General features: G+C 38.1%; 1 pseudogene; it reads right to left on the bottom strand.

The window, feature by feature from the left end:
- LOC148928565 (uncharacterized) lies at window positions 1-902 on the bottom strand (annotated as a pseudogene).
- Window positions 903-23,637: the final 22,735 nt, after the last annotated feature.

Below are 23,637 nucleotides of genomic sequence, written 5' to 3'. Positions count from 1 at the left end.
TTAGGGTGTTCGGCGGCCCTTGGGAGCCACCTGGCTTGATTCGCCCCTCCCCCTCCTTCTAGCCGCCTCCGCCGCCTTGTTCCATTGCGTCCGACGTCGTGTACCAGAGGAGCCCCCTGCATCGGATGTCGGGAACTCAAACTCTTGTGAGGCGTTGCCTTCCCATGTATCACTAGTCGAGTATTGGACACCCGCCGTATGCTTTGTGCGTTTCGCGTTCGAGCTCGTGCAGGAATCGACACCGCCAGTCCACCTATCAATATGTTTGAAATTCTCCCAAACATCGGGGAACTTGAAATCTTTGCCGGTGTTGGATTTAAAGAATCGCAAAGCCGCTCTCAGAATGTCGGCTCTACTTACTCCGCTTTGGTATTGCTTCGCTTCCCTCTTGTAGATGCCACAAAATCTTTTGGCATCTCTATCGGCTTGCTCAAAATGAGCGCGAAGCATCTTCAGGTTGCGGCTGATGGTCTTCTTCGGCTTCTCTGCGTTGTACACACCGATGACCTTTTCCCAGAAACACTTGCGGGTTTGTTGATTCCCGAGGATGGGATCGTTCGACGTGCTGATCTAAGCGTCGAACAGAGTCATCATCTCCGCTTGTGTGTACAAATGATGGACGCCCTCCTCACCGTCATCCTCCGAAGTGTGTTCCTCAGGAATATCCTCCCTAATTTGGGATAATCCCTGTGTTTGAACGACACGGGCTGGAGGGAGGACGATAGTATGCATCAATTGGAAACGGTGGTGTTTGGTATGCCGGCATCGCCAAGCCTTGGGTGCCCAGCGACGAACACGAACCGGAACTGGAAGCACCGAAAACATTGTACATGCCCCCCAGTGACAAACGCGTTCAAGTCGTAGCCGCCGCCCTCGCCGCTGGAGTTTCCTTCACCGGACATTTTTGCAAAATAGGAGAGAAAAGAGAGATGATATGATAGTGTTTGTGTGTGGAAAAAAGGGTGGAGGGACTGTGTGTGTAGTGTTATTTATAGATGAATATGAGAAAAAAAGAAAAATAAAATAAAACGGTAAAAAAAATCGGGCAGAAAAAAATGGTATTTTTTTTAAAATTCAGATTTTGAAAAAAAATAAAAATATAAAAAAAACGACGCGCGCACGTGGCGAGACGTCTCACGCCCCACCCCTCCCCCACGAGACACGCGACGAGACCAAGACTCGGCAGCGGCGTCTCGCTGCGGTCTCGTCTCGCTGGGACGAGCCCGAGTCCGCAGCGAGATGCCGTTGTGGATGCTCTAAGTACTTCCTCAGTCCCATAATAAAAAGTTATATTTTGTCATTTTCGTTCATACCACAATAAAAGTCATATTTCATTTTTACCATAAATGGTAAGTAGGTCCCATATTCTACTAACTTATAATCCCACTCACATTTTATTATAAAACTAATATAGTATATCAGCGAGACTCATATTCCACTAACTTATTCAACCAATTTTCCTTACCTTTCTTAAAACTCGTGCTCAAACCAAATAGAACTTCTATCATGAGACGTAGAAAGTAGTAATCAATGATCCAATAAGAATGTAGTGTTGACGAATAAGCGAATGCTCTATCCACGTAAATCCTCAATCATCTAACTACTAGCACACTCGACACCATAATTCTCTATAAGAAATACCAATATAAATTAGAGAAAACTACATATTTAATTCTTGGATATTGCACTAATATCATCTGCAATTCCTATTCTAAATATCATTAGACGTCCTTGGACATTGATATAACATTACTGGAAAGACTTTTGCACTTAAGAGTTACTCCCTCCGTCCCAGATTAGGAGTCACTTTTTGCCATAAAAGTCCGTCTCAGTTTAAGAGTCACTTTTAGAATTTTCCATATTTGGTCATACAATTTTACCCCATTCTTCATCAAAATTACATAAAAATGTCATTATCTACATTAAAATAAATCAAAACAAAAATCAAAAGTCAAAAGGGACCCACCTTCAACTAACTCCACCATCTCACTTCATTTATTACACACTTCAACTCTTCCTTAAAATCCGAGCCATAACAATAAGTGACTCCAAATGTGGGACGGGGGGAGTATTTATTTATGTTTTTTCTTCATAAGAGAGTGATCCACCACTTAGGCCGCACTACATTCATTTATGTTGATTCCTCCAAAAGAAGTCTTCAAAGTATGTGGCCAATAAATGCTCGTCACGACACGTACTTGAAGAAATGAATCAACGACTTTTCCCTTTCAAATTAAAAAACAAAAATTACTCTTATAACTTGGAGGGTATTTGGTCCAAAAATATGCGAAAAAGTTTCCTAGGGATGCTTGACGATATTTTAAAAAGTTAAGTACAACGGCTGATATTAGAATGTTGTCGATGGACTAATTAATATTGTACTTCTCTCTATAAATTATACTCCCTCCGTCACAAAAATTTTGTCACATATTTCCTTTTTCGTACGTCCCTAAAAATTTGTCACCTTTCACTTTTACCATTTTTGGTAGTAGACCTTATATTTCATTAACTCATTCCCACTCACATTTTATTATAAAACTAATATATAAAAGTAGGGACTCATATGCCACTAACTTTTTCAACCAACTTTTTATTACATTTCTTAAAACCCGTGTCCAGTCAAATGATGACAAATTATGGGGGACGGATGGAGTAATCATTTAAGATCTCATCTTATCTATCGATCTTTGCCACCTTTGTAACATTAATTCAACTCGAAGCACATATACACATACTATAGCATAAATTATTCACAATTCAATACTTATATCAACAACAATAATAACATTGATAGCAACAATAATCCATGAAAACCCAAGAAAGGGTTCCCAACCAACTTTCAATTCTGATCAAACTAGGGATGGGTCGATACGATATATCGTATCGAAAACGTTGTATCGTGTTTCGTATTGAAAATATCGATATGAAAGAATTTCATATCGTTATCGTATCGAAAGTTTCGATATATTGAATTTCGATATATCGAACTTTCGATATGGATAATATCAATATCGTTATCGTATCGATATTTCGATATATCGTAAGATCGATACGATATATCGAAATATCGTTATCGTATCGAATACCTGTATATCGAAAAATATAATTTCAAAACTGAAAAATAACACAAAAATTAATAAAACTTCAACACAATAAAATAAATAGTGTTCTTATTAGGGTTTCATATATATATATATATATATATATATATATATATATATATATATATATATATATATAGGGTCCTGTTAGGTTGAGATTTTTTGGCCTAATTGAGAATTGAGATGCAATCTCAGCCACCCATTCACAATTTTCGCGCGATGTCAACAGCGCCTGGTTTATGTCAACAGGGGGGTATTTTTGTCATTTTAGTTCTAAAATGTTTCAGCTGTATTCAAAACACGCCGTAAAACTCTCAAACATTTCTCTGAGTTCTCTCCCAAATTTCTCCTACAATTCTGCATCTTCTCTTCCCTTCGTCGCTATTCATCTCCTAATCTTAGACTTCATTCAGTTTTCTACATCAATTAATTTCCAAAAATGAGGATCGAAGAAGTAGTTGAAGTTGAAGCACCGATTGTAGCCGGAAAAAGGCATTCCAAATCGGCGGTCGTGGAAGCGAATTCTTCAGGTTAAGAAATTGATTCAAATTTTAAGTATATTGCTTCGATTTTAGTGTATTAAAACAGATCTGGATTTGTTTTCTTCTGAATTCGATTTCTGCTGATTTTTTATTGTTGATTAGCGATGGTAGATTCGGAAGAGGGGGAAATCAACAAGGCTGCTGGAAAAAACGAAAGAGAACATGCATCTGCTTCCAGTTAAGGATTTGTTTTAATTTTTAAGATTATTGACATTTCATACAATAGCTATTGACATAGTTATGATAATAGACTTGTGTTTTCTATAAACAGCATATACTTGTCATTGAGATGATATTGTATACTGTTGACATAGTGTATGCTTGTTTGGATTGCTGTTGACATTATAAACTTTAACAATTGATATAAAAGTAATAAGATAATTATGTTTGCTTTAAACATGATATACTTGTTATTGACATAGTGTATACTTATTAGAATCGTTGTTGACATAGTCAAATTGACATAATAGTAACCAGATAATTGTGTTTGCTATATATGAGATATACTTGTTATTGACATTGATTATTATGTACTTTATCTATTGACATAATTTTAAGAATATACATGCACTTGTTGTCGATAGGGTATACTTGTTATTGATATAGATTTATTATGTACTTTATCTATTGACATAATCGTAATAACATGCATGCACTTGTTGTCAACAGGGTATACTTCTTATTGACATGATATCGTGTATAATTGATATTGATTTATTCTGTTTGATTTTAAAATTTTTAAGATTATTGACATTTTATATACTAGCTATTGACATAGCTATAATAATATACTGTTGACAGTAGTAGTGTATGCTTGTTTGAATAGGTGTTGACATAATTATATTGACATAGTGTATGCTTGTTTGAATGGCTGTTAGGTTGACTGTAGAAAACATATAAATGTTTCTAGGTCATGTTGTTGCTCATGGACCTTTTAGGGAGGAACGGCTCCCCTGTTTTGGTGTTGGTCTTGGATGGCTCTTGTAAGTTTATCTAGCAGTCATTGTCTACTTAATTATTTCAAAAATGCTTTTCTTAAGAGATAATGTATGTGGTGCAGCTGATAGTTTCATGATAGTTGAATGATTTACCATCTTGTTCAATGAAATAGGAACTTCTCTGATTTTGCTGCTTTTTTGCTAGGTTTATTACTAGTTTCTTTCTGGGTGCAATCCCCTGGTATATAAGAGCTTTTCTACTGCTATGTGTCCGTATGGATGACAGGGAGAAGCGGTATAGCTTTAAGTCTTTTCAATCTCTACTAGAATCTCCTCAAGTGTCAATTCATGGATGTTCCCAACAGTTAGGGTCTTAGGGATGATGTGTAATCATATTTTGGTGTTTTATGCCTGTTTTTTTATCCAGTGGATTTTGTAATTTTATTGTCTCTGAATAAGTATATGAGGTTTCTCTTGTCAATCAATACCCCCTCCCACCAGTCATCATATGTGTTTTGCTTCTTGATGCAACTGCTTGAGTTGATATGCACTTGGAAGCCAAACGACTTCACTTGAATCTGTGGCCGACAAGTTTCTTCATTTGTCCAAGACGTTCCTTCAAGACAAGCCTGATACTTTTGATCACTGGAAAACAATATCTGAATCAATAGTTATTGCTGAAAAAGAAAAGGAAGTTCTTGAAGATTTGACCGAATTTCCAACTTTTAAATTTGGACATTTCTTTGATGAAGTAAGTACATCATTTTGCTTACATATGTTTCTCTGAGTTGACATTAGATTACTCCTACAGTTTATATACTAACATTGTAGAACTAATTTACAAGCAGTATACACAAGAAAGAAACAGAGAAAATATCCCTACATCGCCAGGTTATGATCCTAAAGGGGTGAGCCAATGAATCAGCCTCTCCTATCTCACCACCAGCTGCAAGCCCAATGGATGACGCACAAGTTGAAACGAACAAAGAAAAGCAACAGGAGAAAAGGAAAGAGAAAGTAGAGAATATTGTTAAAATAAAATAACTAAAACTAAGATTAAATAGTATATTGTTTTTATAAAATGACTGAATTGTTGTTGACATGGCTTGAAAGTGTAGTTGACATTTGGTTATAATTGTTGTTGACATGATTTGTACGTGTTGTTGACATGACTTATAATTGTTGTTGACATGGTTTCTATGTGTAGTTGACATGGCTTATAATTGTTGTTGACATGGTTCTATGTGTAGTTGACATGGCTTATAATTGTTGTTAACATGACTTATAATTGTTGTTAACATGGTTCTATGTGTAGTTGACATAGTATGTAACATAGTTGACATGGCTTGTACGTGTAGTTGACACGATACGTAGTTGACATGGCTTGTATGTACCGTTGACACGATATGCACCATAATTGACATAATTATATTAGTTGTTGACATGACTAGTATATATATTTGACATGATTTTTAATTGTAACTAACCTTAAAAACATGAATTATAATTGAGCATAATTAAATTATATGTTTAAGTAATCTTAAATTATATGACTACATCTCCATATGTAAGTAATCTTAAATTATATAGTTGGATGGGTTTTAAAACTATTATTGTGGATTCTGAAGTTTGAACTTAGCAGTTATATCAAATGTTAATCAGTTCAACAAATTGTATTGAAATGTCAACAACCTATAACCAAATGTCAACAGCTTGTATATAGTGTCAACAACTCAGAAAACAAATATTATAATTAATAAAGAAAATTATAAGATAGATGTCATTAGTGAGCAGAATCAAATATCAACAACTAATAAGATAATGTCAATAACTTTTAGTATATGTTAACAACTAAAAAACAACTCTGATTGTTGTTGACATGGCTTGTACGTGTAGATGACATGACTTATAATTATTGTTGACATGGTTTCTATGTATAGTCGACATGACTTGTACGTGTAGTTGACATAGTATGTAACATAGTTGACATGGTTTGTACGTGTAGTAGACACGATATGTACCGTAGTTGACATGACTTGTATGTACCGTTGACACGATATGCACCATAGTTGACATAACTATATTAGTTGTTGACATGGCTAGTATATATAGTTGACATGATTTTTAATTGTAATTAACCTTAAAAACATGAATTGTAATTGTAATTACCCCTCCAGGTAGGACTGGGGCAGCCTGGACGCCCTCATCAGCGAGTAGCACGGAGGCAAGTCTGACTCCAACTTGTATTCAAATGTCAACAACTTATAACCAAATGTCAACAGCTTGTATAAAGTGTGTACAACTCAGAAAACAAATCTTAAAATTATAAAAAACAAAATCATACAATAGATGTCAATAGAGAGCAAAATCAAATATCAACAACGGGTCTTGTTAGGTTGAGATTTTTTAACTTAATTGAGAAATGAGATGCATTTTCAGCCACTCATTCACAATTTTCGCGCAATGTCAACTACTCAAACATTATGTCAACTAGGGGGCATAATTGTCATTTTCGCGATGTCAACTACGGAGACAAAATGTCAACTACGATGTCAACAACAAATGTTATTTATGGGAACCACGATGTCAACAACAAATGTTATTAATTGTATACGTAGTTGACATAGATTATATAGGTAGTTGACATGCATAGTTGATATTAAAAAAGGGAGATAACTAAATCTTAGCAACTAATTTTCAAATGAGAAATATTACCAAACAACCAGAGTGCAAAATATTTCATGCTTTAATTTGGAGAAATAAAAGAGAGAGACACGTAACATTTGCCTCAAAAGCAGAATTCTTTACGTATTTTCCGTTCTTTTCATACTTGATAAATCATCCAACAACAATAAAAAATTTGTACATTTAACATTTCTTCAATATCGAGAATATCGAATATAAACAACTCGTATTAAAATGTCAACAACTAACAAATAACACTTATAATTGACATATCAATACCGAAAATATCGAATGTCTACAACTCGTATTAAAATGTCAACAACTAAAAAATAACACTTACAATTGACATATCAATACCGAGAATATCGAATGTCAACAACTCGTATTAAAATGTCATCAGCTAAAAAATAAGACTTATAATTCACATATCAATAGCCAGAATATCGAATGTCAACAACTCGTATTAAAATGTCAACAACTAAAAAATAACACTTATAATTCACATATCAATAGCCAAAATATCAAATGTCAACAATTAAAACAAAGTTGAGATATCACAGTTAACAGGAATATCATTATTTAGGTGAATCTCCATCCCCATCATCATCCATACATCAATCATTCAAGCAAGAAAAAACAACAAAAACAAAAAAAGCAACAAAATCCGAGGGGAAAGAGGAAGAATATGTATAAAAATCAATACAAAATCAATCGGATCAAGGTTGCTGCTATCAAAATCTAAACGAGAAAAATGAAATGAGATTAGAAATTAAATTACATGTGTGTCCAAATACGATCTGCGAATTCCAGAAAGCGCCGCCTTCGCCGGGAGGAGATTGCGGCAGAGCTCCCGCCGGCGACATTCTCCGACATGTGGACGCCGGTCGCGTAGGCGTTTCTCGCCTGAATCGCGTATTTCCGATCTTGCCTTATCCTCGTTCACGAATCTCTGAATTCCAGCGTCTCGAACCCCCATTCCCTGTGTTTTCCCTAAATTTCACCGAATTAGGTTTTCAATTAACGCGAATTGAACATTCAGATCATCAATTGATTCAATTCAGTTGCTGATTCAGCTTCTCGAATACCGCCATTTCCTCGACGGCGTCGAAAACGCCGATTCCTTCAGCTTCAACGGTGAAGGATCGAAGCGCGCTCGTGAAAGCTCTCTCCACCTATCCGGAATATCTAAGAAACAAAGCTTCCGATGAGAAATCAGCGAAATGACGAAGAATTTCGAAGGATTGATCTGGTTGAGAGAGAAGAATGATGATTGGATCACCGCATCGACTCTCTGGGTGGCCATCTTCTTCATCCCTAATTAAAACATAAAATTACTATTCTGCCCTTTCATATTAAATTAATCTAAAAATATTTATTATGTAGCAAAATCTGGACCACTCATTTAATAAAAATGAGTGGCTGATATTGCATCTCATTTCTCAATTAGCCTAAATAATCTCAATTTATTTAGGCTGCATACGTGGACGAATAATAAGCTGCCACGTGGCAAAAAAAAAAAACCAAAAAAGACTGGGCAGCAATTTTGTGGCCTTTAAACAACAATTTTTCTTGAACAGCAATATCCAACACGTTAGACAGCAATCTATAGATTGTTGTCTAACGTGTTGGATATTGCTGTGTAGCGTTTATAATATTGCTGTATAAGCGTTGTCACGTTGTCATTTTAACACAAACCTATATATTATAAACGCTACACAGCAGATTAAAGGCCAGCAGATTGCTGTCTAACGTGCTGTCTATAGATTGTTGTCTAACGTGTTGGATATTGCTGTTCAAGAAAAATTGCTGTTTAAAGGCCAGCAGATTGCTGCCCGTCTTTTTCCAGAATTTTTTTTTTTGCCACGTGGCAGCTTATTATTCGTTCACGTGTAAAAATGATTGACTAGAAATGGTGGTATGGTGTTATTTTAAGGGGTGGTGGCACCCTAACATGCCCCTATATATATATATATATATATATATATATATATATTTTCTAAATATATGAATGAATTAAATGGATTTATATATATTTATAATTTTAAACTTCAATATGTTTATATATATACAAAATATATCATATATTCGATATAAAACGATATATCGCGATTTAAGGAAATTTATATCGTTATCGTATCGGAAACTTACGATATGACACCGTATCGTATCGAAAATTACGATATACCAAAAATTCGATAATTTTTCAATATTTTTCAATACGATACGAGCGAAATATTATTTTTTCGGTACTTTCCCCAGCCCTACATCAAACACTAGGCTAAACATTTTTCATTCCGGCGTGTTACTCTGATGCAACCAAAAAATAAATGCATAGATGTGAAATTCCAGTACTACAAAAATAAATGCATAGATATAAGAGGGCACAGTGATGGGGCCAACTCATCCGCAGACTCATATTGATATTTGTGCATTGCAGATATCTACCATTAAGAAATGTCTCAGTCTGGTGTATAAAAATATGAGATTTCACTTGCATCTTATTTTGCCCTATACTCCTTCCGTCCATAAATAGGAGTTTGTTTTATTTTTTTTAGTTAATTCATTTCATTCACATTTTATTTGAAATTAACATATATATTGAGATTCAAATTTCACTAATTTTTTTTTCACTCACTTCTCTTAGCATTTATTAAAATTCATGCCGAAAAGAAATGAGACTACGAGGGTACTGTTATGTTATTAATTGGTTAGTGACTCACTGAAATTTACTGTCACATTTACTACGGAGAGTCCCTTTCAGCTTATGAATCACTTTTGTGAATAAATGAAATATAGCTGTGCAGATAGTTTCTACTCTCTACATTATGTAAATTGACAATTTCTTTGTTAAATTCTTTGACCAGTCTCTAATTTAAATTTTAAATCACTTCTGTAAATAAATGAAAATTGGCAGTGCAGCATAAACACTCTACTTAACCACAATATATTTTGATTAATAATAACCAAAGGGAGTTAACTAGTTAATTAAGAGGCCTTCAAATAAAATCCGTATAAAAATTGTTATGAAGCTGTAACTATGAGACGTATAAAAGGGAAAGGGAGAGTATAAGTTTATAACAATACAACTACAAATACACATAGAATTCAATGTTGACATTTTCTACGAGTGAAAAAATGGAGATGTCACCTCAAACACCCCTAAATCAATTCAAGGATTAACTTAAATTAAAAAAAAATTATCAAAGACAAGAAATATAACTCACAATTTTCATTTTGGTACATGTTGATGTCGTATTTGTATGTATATTGCACAATCCAAGAAAACGAACTAAAATAAGGGGGGGAATGGGAAGACATACATTTTTTTAAGAAAAATCATTAGTAGTGGAGGAAAAAGGAGTTGCCATAAGTTAATGATAATAGACAAACATTTCTATCTAATATTCTAATGCTGTATTCAATCTAAAGATATATGCGCAAATTAAAATGTTTTCAAATAAGAGCTGTTGAAGAAGTTTGAGATCCATAAAACTAAAGAAATGTTGGGAGAAAGCAAATTAACCTTGTTTATTAACATGAAAACCACATAAACATGAAAGAAAGGGTAAAAATTACGCCACAAAAGCGATTGAGCCGTCCCGCCAATATCACACAACGCCGCCGCCGTCACAAGCCAATCCGTGACAAAGAACGAAACCCCATTTCAAAAGATTGGATCTTGTAAACAGCGACATGCTTCGCCGCCGCCGCCGTAGCCCAAATCATAGTCTCTGAGCTTCGCTTGCCGAGAACGCAGAAAAAGTTTGGTTTCTTCAGCCACCCATCTACGAAGATGGAGTGCAGTGTTTTAGCAGCTACATTGTTGAGAGGAAGAACTTGAAATCTTGAGATGGAAATTTTGTGTTTGTTTTGGATTGCGGTTGTTCGAAATGGGCGTTACTGTTGTCCCATCTTTTAAGAGAAAATGATTTTATAGCAACAAAAGAGAGGAAACTGAACATTTTTGGCTTGTGGTTTTACCTTTTAAAACACATATCTCGACCTAACGACGACAAATTAAGGCTCAAGTTTAGACAGTTAAAAGACTTCGTTTCTAGGTGAAAATTTATTACTCCTAGGCCTACATCACTTTACTTTACTATTGGACTATACATATTGGACACGCATTAGTCCTTATTCCTAGGGGGTAGCAAAAGAACCAAAAATCGAATATCCGATCCGATCAAATTCATTAAGTTTTTTTTTCGATTTTTTGTTTCAATTCAGTTTATTTTAGGCTAATTTTAGTTTTTCGGTTCAATTCTAATCGAAAAAAATGAAAAAACCAATTTTTTAGTACTCCTTCCGTTCCTTTCAATTTGTCACCATTTGACCCGGCAAGAGTTTTAAGAAATGTAATAGAAAGTGAGTTGAAAAAGTTAGTGGCATGTGGATCCTAATTTTATATATTGGTTTCATAATAAAATGGGAGTGATAATGAGTTAGTGGAATGTCACTACCAAAAATGATAAAAAGTGAAAGGTGATAAAATTTTAGGGACGGACGAAAATAGAAATAAGTGACAAATTTTCAGGGATTGGGGAAATATATAATATTATACCTAAAAGTAATCTTTATTTTGTTTGGATGTGTTAATTGGTTTATACGAATTTTTGTGTTAATTATTGATAATTAATTTTAGGATTTACAATTTTTTGGATATATTGTGCAATTTTAATTTTTCGGGTTCGATTTTTGTATTTTAGATTTTTGGATTTATTTATGAAATTTCAATTTTTTTGGTCGGTCGGTTTTTATAGTTTTGATTTTGGTATTTCGAATTATTCGTTTCGGTCGTTTTCATTTTCACAAAATTTCATTTTTCGTTTCACTTCGATTTGGCCAAAAAAATCGAATAAAAAACTGAATGCTCACCCCTACTTATTGCCTGACACCGTATGTAGGGGTGGGAAAAAATACCGACATACCGAAATACCGAACTTACCATACCGAAAAAATACCGAAAATACCGACTTTTCAGTATACCGTAGTTTTCGGTACGGTATCATACCGTACCGAAAACTTTCGGTACGGTAACGGTATCAAATATCCCATACTGCGGTATACCGTGGTATACCGAATTTTCGGTATATATCATACATGTGGTATACCGAATCTTCGTTATATACGATATATACTTATATGTATAAACTTAAAATATTTAATATACATAATCTAATTAAATACTATATAAAAGACCTCAAATAGTACTTTCAGAGTTAATCCCTCCGCCTCACATTTCACGCAGATTCATTTGGCACATATTGCCATTATTTTACTATAGTTTCATTTGGGCACATATTTGAACAGTAACCTAAACCGTGTCCCATTTTATATTTAATATTAATATCAGTAGTTAGGTTATGATGGTTTCATCAAGTTTAAGTTTAAATGTTATTTTAAACATTTTGGGCATATTTGGTTGTTTTGGATTTGGATTTGGATTTGGATTTGGATTTGGATTTGGATTTTGATTGTTGAAGTTTTATTGTATTGGACTTTTTTCAAATAGTTGAACACTTGGGAATGTTATTTTAAATATTTTGGATATAATATTATAATAGATTTTTTTATAACATGTATAGCTGTATTACGGTATTACCGTAAAAGTATGGTATACCGTAATACGGTACGGTATACCTCATTAACGGTATGATAATGGTATTGAAAATTATCATACCAAATTTTCGGTATACCGAAGTCCGGTATACCGAAAATACGGTAAGGTGTCGGTATAGAATTTTGTCATACCGCTACTTTCTGTACGGTATGCGGTATGAGACTCTCGGTACGGTATACCGAGATTTTGAGCGCATTTGCGGCGTTCAACCCAGATTTGTAGTTGAATTTCCGGCCTTATTACAATAATTTTTCAGCCTCATTTGACGACTTTTTCGTTTTAAATTTATTTTTAATACATTATTCCATCTATAATTCCATCTATTCTTCTTCTCATTTTACTATCCCCACTTTAATTATATTTCATTCTCTTTCTCACTTTCTACTTCAAATGAGTTTCGATAAATTCAACTCTTCTTCCAATATGTCTTCGGAAGCAGAAGAAGAGTTCATAGAAATTAGGTGCGGATTTATTACCAGAGGGTCCTTTATAGGCAAAATCAAAGGTTCGTAGAGAAATCTGTCATCGGGTGTGTGTGTACCGGGAGCATGTCGTGAAAGCTCAATAACTAGTCTTTTACTATTTTTCTCAACAGCCACAGTGAGTGAACGGTAGGATTTTGGACTTTTTTAATGATGCAGTAGAAGACAAGACTTGGAGGCTAAGAAAATTATATTTTGAGTTTTATTTATTTCCTAGTTAGTAAAATTAGTAGATAGAAGAATATTAATTGTTTTTCCTTCTACAAATTAGGTTTTACTTTTTTGCTTATTTTCCTTATAGTTATCTTTGCTTATTATTTTAGTTATTTTCTTTCCATAAGTTTAGGATTTCTCTTTGCCTTATAAAGGCCTCATTGTTGATCTTAAAAGATAGACTTTTGATTATTAATTTTACGTTGAGTTTTTATACTCTGAAGTTCTCAAATAGTTGAGTTCTTTATCTACCAGTTCAATCGTTCTCATACGTTTCTCCATCCATTTTGCATCATTTGGTATCACGATCTAGGTTGATTATCAATAGCTGAACGTAGACATGGGGGTAGACGTGGCAATGCTCGTGGCGGCAATCGTGGTGGGGGACGTGGAGATCTCCCAAACGAAGAGTCTGCATGAGAGCGTGATCTGCGCGACATCGAGAACGATGATCTGAGACAACAGGTTCGAGACCTACATCGACGATTGGCGCGACTGGAGAAGCCTCTGGGGAAATCCAACTCCATGAGGTCTATAGCGCCGGAGCGTTATTCGATGGACGATCCATTATTCAACGACGTCTTCACATCATATGATTGCTGGATTTGGTGCCCCTTGCACAGCGGAAGACTTGCACAAAACAAATAAATCAGACGAGGATCTATTTGACCGATTATGCGATTAATCAATTCACATGTTAAACAGATAATTGCATGCTAGAACGCAAATAATTCATGATTAGAAAATATAAATCCTAAACATGATTTCTACAGTTTAGAGTTACCGATTTGATTCTCCAAAGAATCGACGATTGCTTGCGCCTTCTCCACGTGATGATCTTCAATACTAGACCATGGATCTTCTGACTGGTTCCCGAACTGTATCTCGAATCGATATCAGGGTGGGCTGATCTTATCAAAATACTAGGACTCGAATAAAAAGAAGACAGAAATTCCTCACGGAGAGAGCTGAAGAATTTTCGAGCTCTTCTACTAATCAGAGAGGGGGAGGAAAATTTCATCTAATAATAATTGTGATTCTGTCTCTCCTTTATTCTCATATTTATATTAAGTTCATATTGGGCCCAGTCAGGGATCTATGGAAAGTTTTGGATATGGGCTTCCCCAATTAGCTTTTTACTAATTAAATTGAACCCACAATTTAATACAAGCTTATATTGGAATATTACGAGCAGCCACTACAGAAATAATATTGCACTCCCCATCCAAATCCGAAATTACAAGTAATCCGGGTTTCCGTTATTTATATTATTTATTTTCCGCGCTTAAGATATAAATGTCCATTAATTAATTGAAGTCTGCTATGGACTTAATTAAGTAACATCTTATTAATTCCAATAGTGGACTCAGCAAGAAACACTTATTTATTAGTAATAAAACTCCTACTGGCCAGTTATCCGAATAATAAAACCTTGTTCAAGCTCCTCTTGAGGACATTATCAAACGAGACTCACCTCGCGCACGATTCAACATAATAGCAATCCTAACACCGCTAGATATTAATCACCACTACCCAATATATCAGGATTATTGGATTGCGAAAAACCCGCACCATTTGATAAGTCAAAGTAGTGCATAATTAATACCGTATCCTCAATGCTAACGTATGTAGATTAAGAAATAGTATTTTATCAAGACCCAGTCTTTCACTAGATAGCATAAAGACACGTGAAAAAAACCGGTTTGGTTGGTTAACACGCTGTGTGCACAGAAAGAATATAACAAGTTTCCTTGGTCCAGCAAATCCACTAGATCACGCGGTCTAGGAACTCGTTGGTCGTCGGACACACAGAGCACTTTTTCAAAAATCCTCAACCACTTTACTAAACCTAGCATAGGGTAGTAGGGATCGATCCCACAGAGATGGATGTGTAACAATCATGTTCAAGGATTTGGACTTGTTTTGGGGGTTGGCTGCTGCCACGCATTTTTTTCGGGTTGAGGAAAATAAACTTAACTTGGGAATTTAAACTGCTACGCTAACCGCTAGACCTAGGCGAAACAGCAAAGCATGCACAAAAATTAAACCAAACAATCACTAGATCTAAGAAACTACTCTAATTACCTAGATCTGGGTAACAAACTGACTGTGGGGACCATTACTGAAAAAGCAGAGTACGGACGAAAAGCTAGAAAAACAACTAACTCTGGTACTAACTAACAGCGACATCATCTTCTTCAACCAAATTGCGTAAAACCTCAAAAGAAAAAACAGCATGAGCGAAATCGGAACAGAGCAGACTGAATCCAAACCATTTTGATGAGTAACAATAAAGAACTAAACAGATCTACAGATGCTAGACGAAGTAAAACAGAAAGCAAGCGGAAAACTCAAAATCCATGCACAACTCGACCTCCTCCCTTCAGATCCAACCTCAGACGCTAAATCCACTCCGGATCCAAGCGTCCGACACAAACTCCAGCCAAAAGAAACATTCCATAACTTCAGATTTAACTAACAACCTCCAATCAATCAACAAACCACAGATCTATCACCAAATTCCCAGATCGAGCGCCACAGCAGCAAAAACAGAGATCAACATATAACTTGTTAAAATAAACTCTCAACAGCAGGATCTACGTAAATCAACTTGAAATATCACAGATAAACGAAAACTAACAGAAGTGAATAGATAATCAATAACATCTACAACCAAATCAACTCCCAAAAGTGAAGTTCGACCGTAAAAGTGAAAAACGAACTGAAAATAAAGAGATTGTATCTTTGCCCTCACGCGGACGGTGTTACGACTGAAATTTCTGAAGAATAAACCCCTTCGGAACTGAAACTACCCCAGATCTCCCATTCCCAAGTGTGTGTTGTGTGTGAGCTAAGAGTGAGCGAAAAAGAGTGATGATTTGTGTGTTGCATGCTCTTCTATTTATAGGCGTTGGAGTGGGGCCCAGCGAGGTATAGATGGACTTTGTTGCCCTCAGCTACTGACTCCCTCCTTCAAGCCTTCTTTTTCCTTAGATTCTGCTCATTTCTACTTCATTCCTTCGCTAGACTGTTTCCTTCAGCATCTCCTTGATCTAGCGATTCTGTCACACACCTGGCTTAGAAACCGTGTTAGACCCAACAAAATGTAACGCTTTTCACCATATAACCGATGCATGAAATTAGCCTTATCAAACTGCTCACACTTAAACCATACTTGTCCTCAAGTATAAAGACAAAAAAAAGAATAAGGCGAATTTCAAGCAAGGTTATCCCCTAACCGACTCTTTAGACTCTAGACAGACTCCTAGACCTAGACACAATTTAAAACTTAAACAGTTTAAGAGAAACATACAAACACATAAACACATAAACACATATGCATGAGCTAGCTTCAACTTTTAGGCAACCGTCCCCACAAGATTAAGGTCAATCCAACAGGTTGCACTCCTCCAAATAGGCCCTTTCACTTCCTCTACCTAGCCAATCTGTCAGCTCGTCAAGTTAGCCTTTTACTTACCCAATTGTTGGATTCACTAGATCACTCATTCCTCACCAGGGATGTTAGGATCGATTCTCTCTTAAGTTATTGCCACACCACTGAAGCGTCGAGTTATGAGAGTTCCTCCTTTTTCCTGGATCAGGCTATTATTGTTCCTGCCCTTTAGACAACTTCCCCCTGGACTTCGTCCAGCTTATTCCTCCTTATATATATATATATATATATATATATATTTATTTATTTATTTTCTCCTCCATTTTTTTCTTTTCTTTTCTTTTCTTTTTCTCTGGACTTCATCCAGCTTATTCCTCCATTTCATCCTCTCTTCTGGACTTCGTCCAGCTTATAACACCTTACCCTGGACTTCGTCCAGCTTATACCTTCATAACCCAATTCCCCTATTTTTTCTCCTTCACAACTCTTCTCCCTAAGCATTCAGTGGCGGCCTTTAAACATGTGTTAGCTCGAAGTCATTTAAGGCTTATAACTCGCTATAGTAGGGCTTCACAACTAAGTAAGTAAAGGCATCCTCCATCGTTCTCGCTTCACTCAGATTGACTTGGCTTATTAAAGGAAAAAGCTTCTAAGTTGAAACGCCTCCTATTTTCAATTACTTTCACTAAGGGGATCATGCCGTATTATATTCACTGGCTCATGCGACACGAACAAAACTTAGACCTAAAGGCTCTTATCATGCAGACAAATTCATGCATTGACTCCTCTCCCCCTCCCACTTCACTCAAGCTTGTCCCCAAGCCATCGTCATGAAGGGGGGAAACGGAGAAATCAATGCAGCAACAACAATAGTTCATTATAAAACAAAACTTCTGACACTTAGACCAAGCATTGAGCTAAGTGGGAGGAAAACATAACAAAACAGAAAAATACAAACTTCTCACACTTAGACCACGCAGTGGGCTTAGTGGGAGAAGACATAGACAAATACAAAACACAAATAGGCAACAAAAAACAAACACAGAAAACTGAAAGTAAGAAAAAATAAAAGTTACTTGGTCATGGGGGGTGATTCACTTCTGGGGCTGGCTCCCTCGAGAGCCAGACTGGGGTGGGATTCCGGGTCGGGTCACTTTCACTTTCTTCTTTGCTGGCTGCTCCAGCTCTTCCTCTTCCTGTTCTGGCTGGTCGGGTACTGGCTTCTTCACTAGAGACTTTGATTTAGGTGGGGCTGGAACTTGCTTGGGAACGGGTGGTGAGATTAACTGCTTGAGCGATTGCTGCGGTCGCTTGACGGAGGGACTGCTCTGGATGGGCTGCTTGACCTCACTATTGGACCAAGGAGTTACCTTCGACTGGGTCAAGGGGAGTGTCTGCTGCAACCACTTCAACATCTTCACTGAAAGCTCCACCGCTTCCGTCATTCGCTCATTTTGTTTGGCGCACCTCACCGCCAAATCTCATGTTGCCCCTCAGGGTCTTCACTTCCTCACGATTCCCGTTCAATTCCTTTCTGATCCCACCAAGTTCCTTCGTCCCTTCCTTCCTCATCAACTGCATTTCCTTCCTCACATCTTGGACTTCCTTACGTAGCTCTTCAACCTCTTCACTTGGCATGGCTTCCTCGGCTTCTTCAGGCTCTGCTTTTACCTTGTCTCCTAACGAGTAGAAGAGGGTCTTGGTGCCATGAGTCTGCAGTAACCCCTTGTTGAAAAAATAATCAACACTGAACACCTCCGGGGGGTCGCACATGACTACCAAAGGAGCGGCCTTGGAAATCTTCATTTCTATGTTTCGTTGGAGGTGGCGCCGAGGAGGTGGCAGCTATAAATATGACGCGCAGGGTTGCTCGTCATTTTGTGGCATGCCTGAGCCAGCCAATAACCTAGGTGCACCTTCACGCCTTTCGCCATGCACCATGTGAAGTAAAGGTCGGTAGTTGTAAGAGCTGAATTAGCGGTTCCCATCAAGTTGTAGCTGATAAACGTCTGAGCAAAGCGGAGGATTCGGTCTTCGATGTGAGAGGCTTTGGAGTAGCTGGACTTAAACGTTCCCGCCTTGGGGTGAGTGATCAGTTCCCATGCCGTTTGCACTTTGAAACCCGACGTATTCTTCGGCACACCGATCATCCTTTCATTCCCCCCTCCTCATCCTCAGCTTGGGTAAACAATCCCATTCGCAGAGACCATTCTAAGATGCTCATCTCATATTCATCATTAAAAAGCCTGAACGTTATTGAATCTGCGTCAAGATCAGTGGTGTTCTTTAATCGAAAGGTGGAGAAAAACTCCCTTGCTAGATCCACCGGCACCCTTTCCTGGCTGTGCTGTAGTAACCACTCAAATCCTATTGAATAGATACAAGCGCGGAATTCCTTGTCACATGCAATTATTTTAAGCTCCCTTGAGCTGTACTGCTTCCCAGACTTGGCCATCTTCCCGGCGCTACATCTTTCCTTGTACACTGCGGTCCTCTTCTGATCGTCGAACTGCCTCATCTCTTTAGTCAGCCATACCTCCGGACGTCCTGGAATAGGCTCTTCTTCAGCTTCTTCAGATTCATAGTCGGGCTCAAGGATAGGCTCGTCTTATTCCTCGACAGAGGGATCCTCGGTCACTGGGGAAAGGGTCTCCTCAACCTCCTTGACGGAGGGAGCTTTCCTTGACCGAGTAGATGAGGTCGCCGCCGCCTTTCCTTTTCTCGCCCTTTCCTTGGCCAGGCGGCGTTCCTCTGCCTCCGCAGCATCAGGAACTAAATCATCAACTCCATCGAGCAGACTCCTCCTGGTGCGCCTCCTTTCTGCCCTCTCGTCTATCTTGGGTACATCTTCCTCCTGGTCATCCACCAGGTCCACAATCAAGTTCAGCCCTCCCTCGGTGGGCTCCTGTACTTCAGTCGTAGGTAGATCTGTTTCTTCCATCAAATCTCCCAGGGTTTCCCCCTCATTATCCACTATCGGGGTTGCCCCCTCAATATAAATGGGGTTCTCCCCCCAGACACCACTTGGGGTCGCCCCCTCTTCCATGGGTTCAGGGGTCGCACCCCTGAAATCAGTTGGGGTCTCATCCCCAGTTTCCAAAGGGGTTTCCCCCTCAGCAATATCCTTCACAACAGGGGTTTCCCCCTCAATCGTACTGTCCACAATAGGGGTTTCCCCCTCCACAACTTCATCTAAAACAGGGGTTTCCCCCTCACCAACTTCCTTACCCTCAGAACTAGGGTTCTCATCGCCTTACTTCTCTGTCTCCACCACTGTCCCGCTGTTCGACGGTCCATCATCCCCCGGCCGTTCGTGCACCGCCTCTTCTTTCTCCGCCTCATGTGAAGCGGTTTCTGCATGTTGAGATCCAGAATCTTGCAGCCTTTCTTCACGAAGATCCGCCGGTTGTGCAGCCGAATCTGCCGGAATCGTCAGTGGTGGTATGACCGGCGCGGACGTCATTAGGCTAGCGGAGAATAGGGCATATACTTCTTTTGCTTTCTCGACGCTCCCCAATTTCTGCGTCAATTCTGCCAACAGGGTTGGGTCGTACACGGTCTGCTGCGAACTTCCGGTGAGTTTGGTTGAATCCATCACTGCAGATCTGAAATTAGACAAAAACTAGGTCGAATTTTGGTTAGGGTTTGTATTTTAGAGAGAGAACGAAAGTAGAGAGAAGGGAGAGTAAATCAGTTTTTTTCTTTCGTCGATTTTGGGATTATTGGAGAGAGAGAAGCGACGGTTGCTTTTCTGATGAAAGGATGGTGCGGTTGCAGGCATGATGTAAGCAACCGTACAACTCCCATAAATATCGGCAGATTTTGAAATTCAAATTATCTCCGTCCCTCCTTGACCTTTTCCTCCAAGCTTTCCTTGACTTCTTCCTTCATATTCTTCTCTAGCTGATTCCCCTGATCACGACCCTATACTTACAAAAAAAATTGAAGGTTCCAGACTCCCAGGTCAAGGTTAGAGTATAAAGTATCGGTTTCCTTCGGAGTCTGGTGCTTAGAAAATATTTTTGGATTTTCTTTAGTTTGAAAAAAAATTAAACTATTTACACACTTCTTTAGAGTATTCTCGAGATTCCCTGGTTCAATTCGTATTTTCAAATTGTTAACCTACTACCTGACCCAGGAATTCATCGAGAATACCTCATCGTCCGTCTAGGAGGTAGTAGGGAGTGCGTGTAGTGGAACTTCGTCGACCACACACAACTCGGAATTATCCCTATAGACTTTTACTCTATGACCGTTGACAAGAAAAGGGACAGAGTTAGAAGCACTTCCCTGGATCTCCACTTCTCCGTTTGCGCGGATGCCGACGATGGTATATGGGCCGACCCATTTAGACTTCAATTTCCCAGGCATTAGCTTGAGCCGGGACTGGAAAAGGAGCACCTTCAATTTCCCAGGCATTCTTATCATGCCATAACTTCGTTCTTTCTTTGTACCACATGGCAGACTCAAATGACTCCAGTCGAAGTTTCTCCAATTCTTGTAGTTGTAACTTCCTCTCTTCTTCGCAAGCTACAGGTTTCATGTTAACTCTTTCACTGCCCAGTACGCCTTGTGCTTAATACCAACAGGTAAGTGGCACATCTTGCCAAACACAAGCCTGTAAGGAGACATTCCAATAGGCGTTTTAAAAGCAGTTCTGTAGGCCCACAATGCGTCACCAAGCCTCTTGCTCCAGTCCTTCCTTGACGGATTAACTATTTTCTCCAATATTGCCTTGATCTCGCGATTAGAAATCTCCGCTTGGCCATTAGACTGGGGGTGGTACGGAGTCGACACTCTATGGTGAACACCATATTTCTTCATCAGAGTCTCGATGGTGCGATTACAGAAATGAGTTCCCTGATCTGAGACGATGGCCAGGGGAACTCCATATCTGCTGAAAATATAGGCCTTCAAAAATTTTGCCACCTCCTTCGATTCGCATGTTGTGGTGGCCTTAGCTTCTATCCACTTAGACACATAGTCTACTGCAACCAATATATACGTGTTCCCACAAGATGATGGGAACGGTCCCATAAAGTCCATCCCCACACATAAAAAATTTCACACACGATCACCGGGACCTGAGGCATCTCGTCCCTCCTTGAAATTCCCCCCGTCTGTTGGCACCTCTCGCAACATTGGCAGAACTCAAAGGCATCCCTATTTAGCGTCGGCCAATAAAAACTGCTGTCAAGAACTTTCCTTGCTGTCTTCCTCGGTCCAAAGTGACCTCCACATGCCAAAGTGTGGCAATGAATTAACACATCTTTTTGTTTCCATTCGGGAATGCAGCGTCTAATCACTTGATCTGAGCACATTTTCCACAGGTAAGGGTCGTCCCAAAAGTAATATTTGTGTCACGACCACAACTCCCTAGTGCTAGTGAGCGTAGCTATTTCGTGACTAAACAAATCTCAAACATCAAGGAACAACATAAAAAGGATGAAATCACTCAAACCAAAAGTATCAAAGGCATATGGGTACATAATCAAAACGTGATCAGAGTATCAAGACTAGGTTCAAAGCTTGCTAGTACATAATTCTAGGTTTTGCAGCGGAAGAGTCCAAGACAAAATAGCACGTATGAAGACATGCTACTTTGGGCTACCTAACTACTTATTAAAAAGAAGCTTGTCCCAACACCTTCGCCTGCTCGTCCACGTTCAACCTGCACATTTGAAAATAACATGCAGGGCTGAGTATTTGATATACTCAGTGGGCACATTGCCAAAATAGTTCTATCTTTAATTGTCAATGCCACAGTTGAGTGATCACGGGGTTTTACTTAAAAGACCCGAGTCACTAAAATACTTTTCCTTTAGTAAAGATTTGATTGCGCAATCACGTAACATAGATATACCATATCTGAACCTTGTGTGAACCGGGAATGTGGCCACATTCCACGACGGTCACTGGACCGGCCAACCCCTTTTGTTAGCTCACGATTCCCTTATGTGTAGACTACTCCGAGTAGGGTTTGCGGCCCTACTGGGACCCGAATTCGATTTAACTTGATTTGGCATAGCCAAGCAGATAGGTAATCATAAAACAAAACATGGCATGACAATATACTTGAGCAAAGAATCACATTTTCATACTAAAAACACGTTTTAAAAGAATGCCCACCTCAAAAGCTAAAGCTCCTTCCGGAATTTCCTTAACTCGGTCTTAGATGACGTTCGAAGACGTCCCTTTAGGAAATAAAAGATACTTAATTAGATTTTTGAGATATCCATTAAGCTTAAACATGAATGCATCCTAAGTGCGTGATCATTTTATTCTTCCTCTAAATTTTCTAGAAGAGTTCTAGAATTCTTGAATATTAATTAAATCAGTAGATTTAATTAAATTGGGAAAATTATTCGCTTAGCTAGAGGGTGCTACCTCCTATGCCATTTATTCAAGTACCAAAAATTAGGCTCGAGGTCTACTCATTGTTAGCGTATCGTATTTTCTTAAAATTAATTATTTGAGCACTCATACTAAATTCCGGAAGAAAAACGACTTATCCTCATGGAACTTAATTAGCGGACTATTATTTAATCCATAACGTAGGAGAGTCCATGGTTTAATTAAATTCTTAGCCCACATTTTATTTAATTGGTGGCACAACCTATTACTAAAGAGGCCCAACAAAATATTAAAAAAAGGGAGGCCCA

This window comes from Salvia hispanica, chromosome 4, assembly GCF_029641045.1.
Source record: "Salvia hispanica isolate PSC_SH4W2 chromosome 4, Shi_PSC_v1, whole genome shotgun sequence".
Lineage (NCBI taxonomy): Eukaryota > Viridiplantae > Streptophyta > Magnoliopsida > Lamiales > Lamiaceae > Salvia > Salvia hispanica.
Note: the sequence above shows the minus strand (reverse complement) of the source record. Positions and strands in the feature narration are given on the sequence as shown.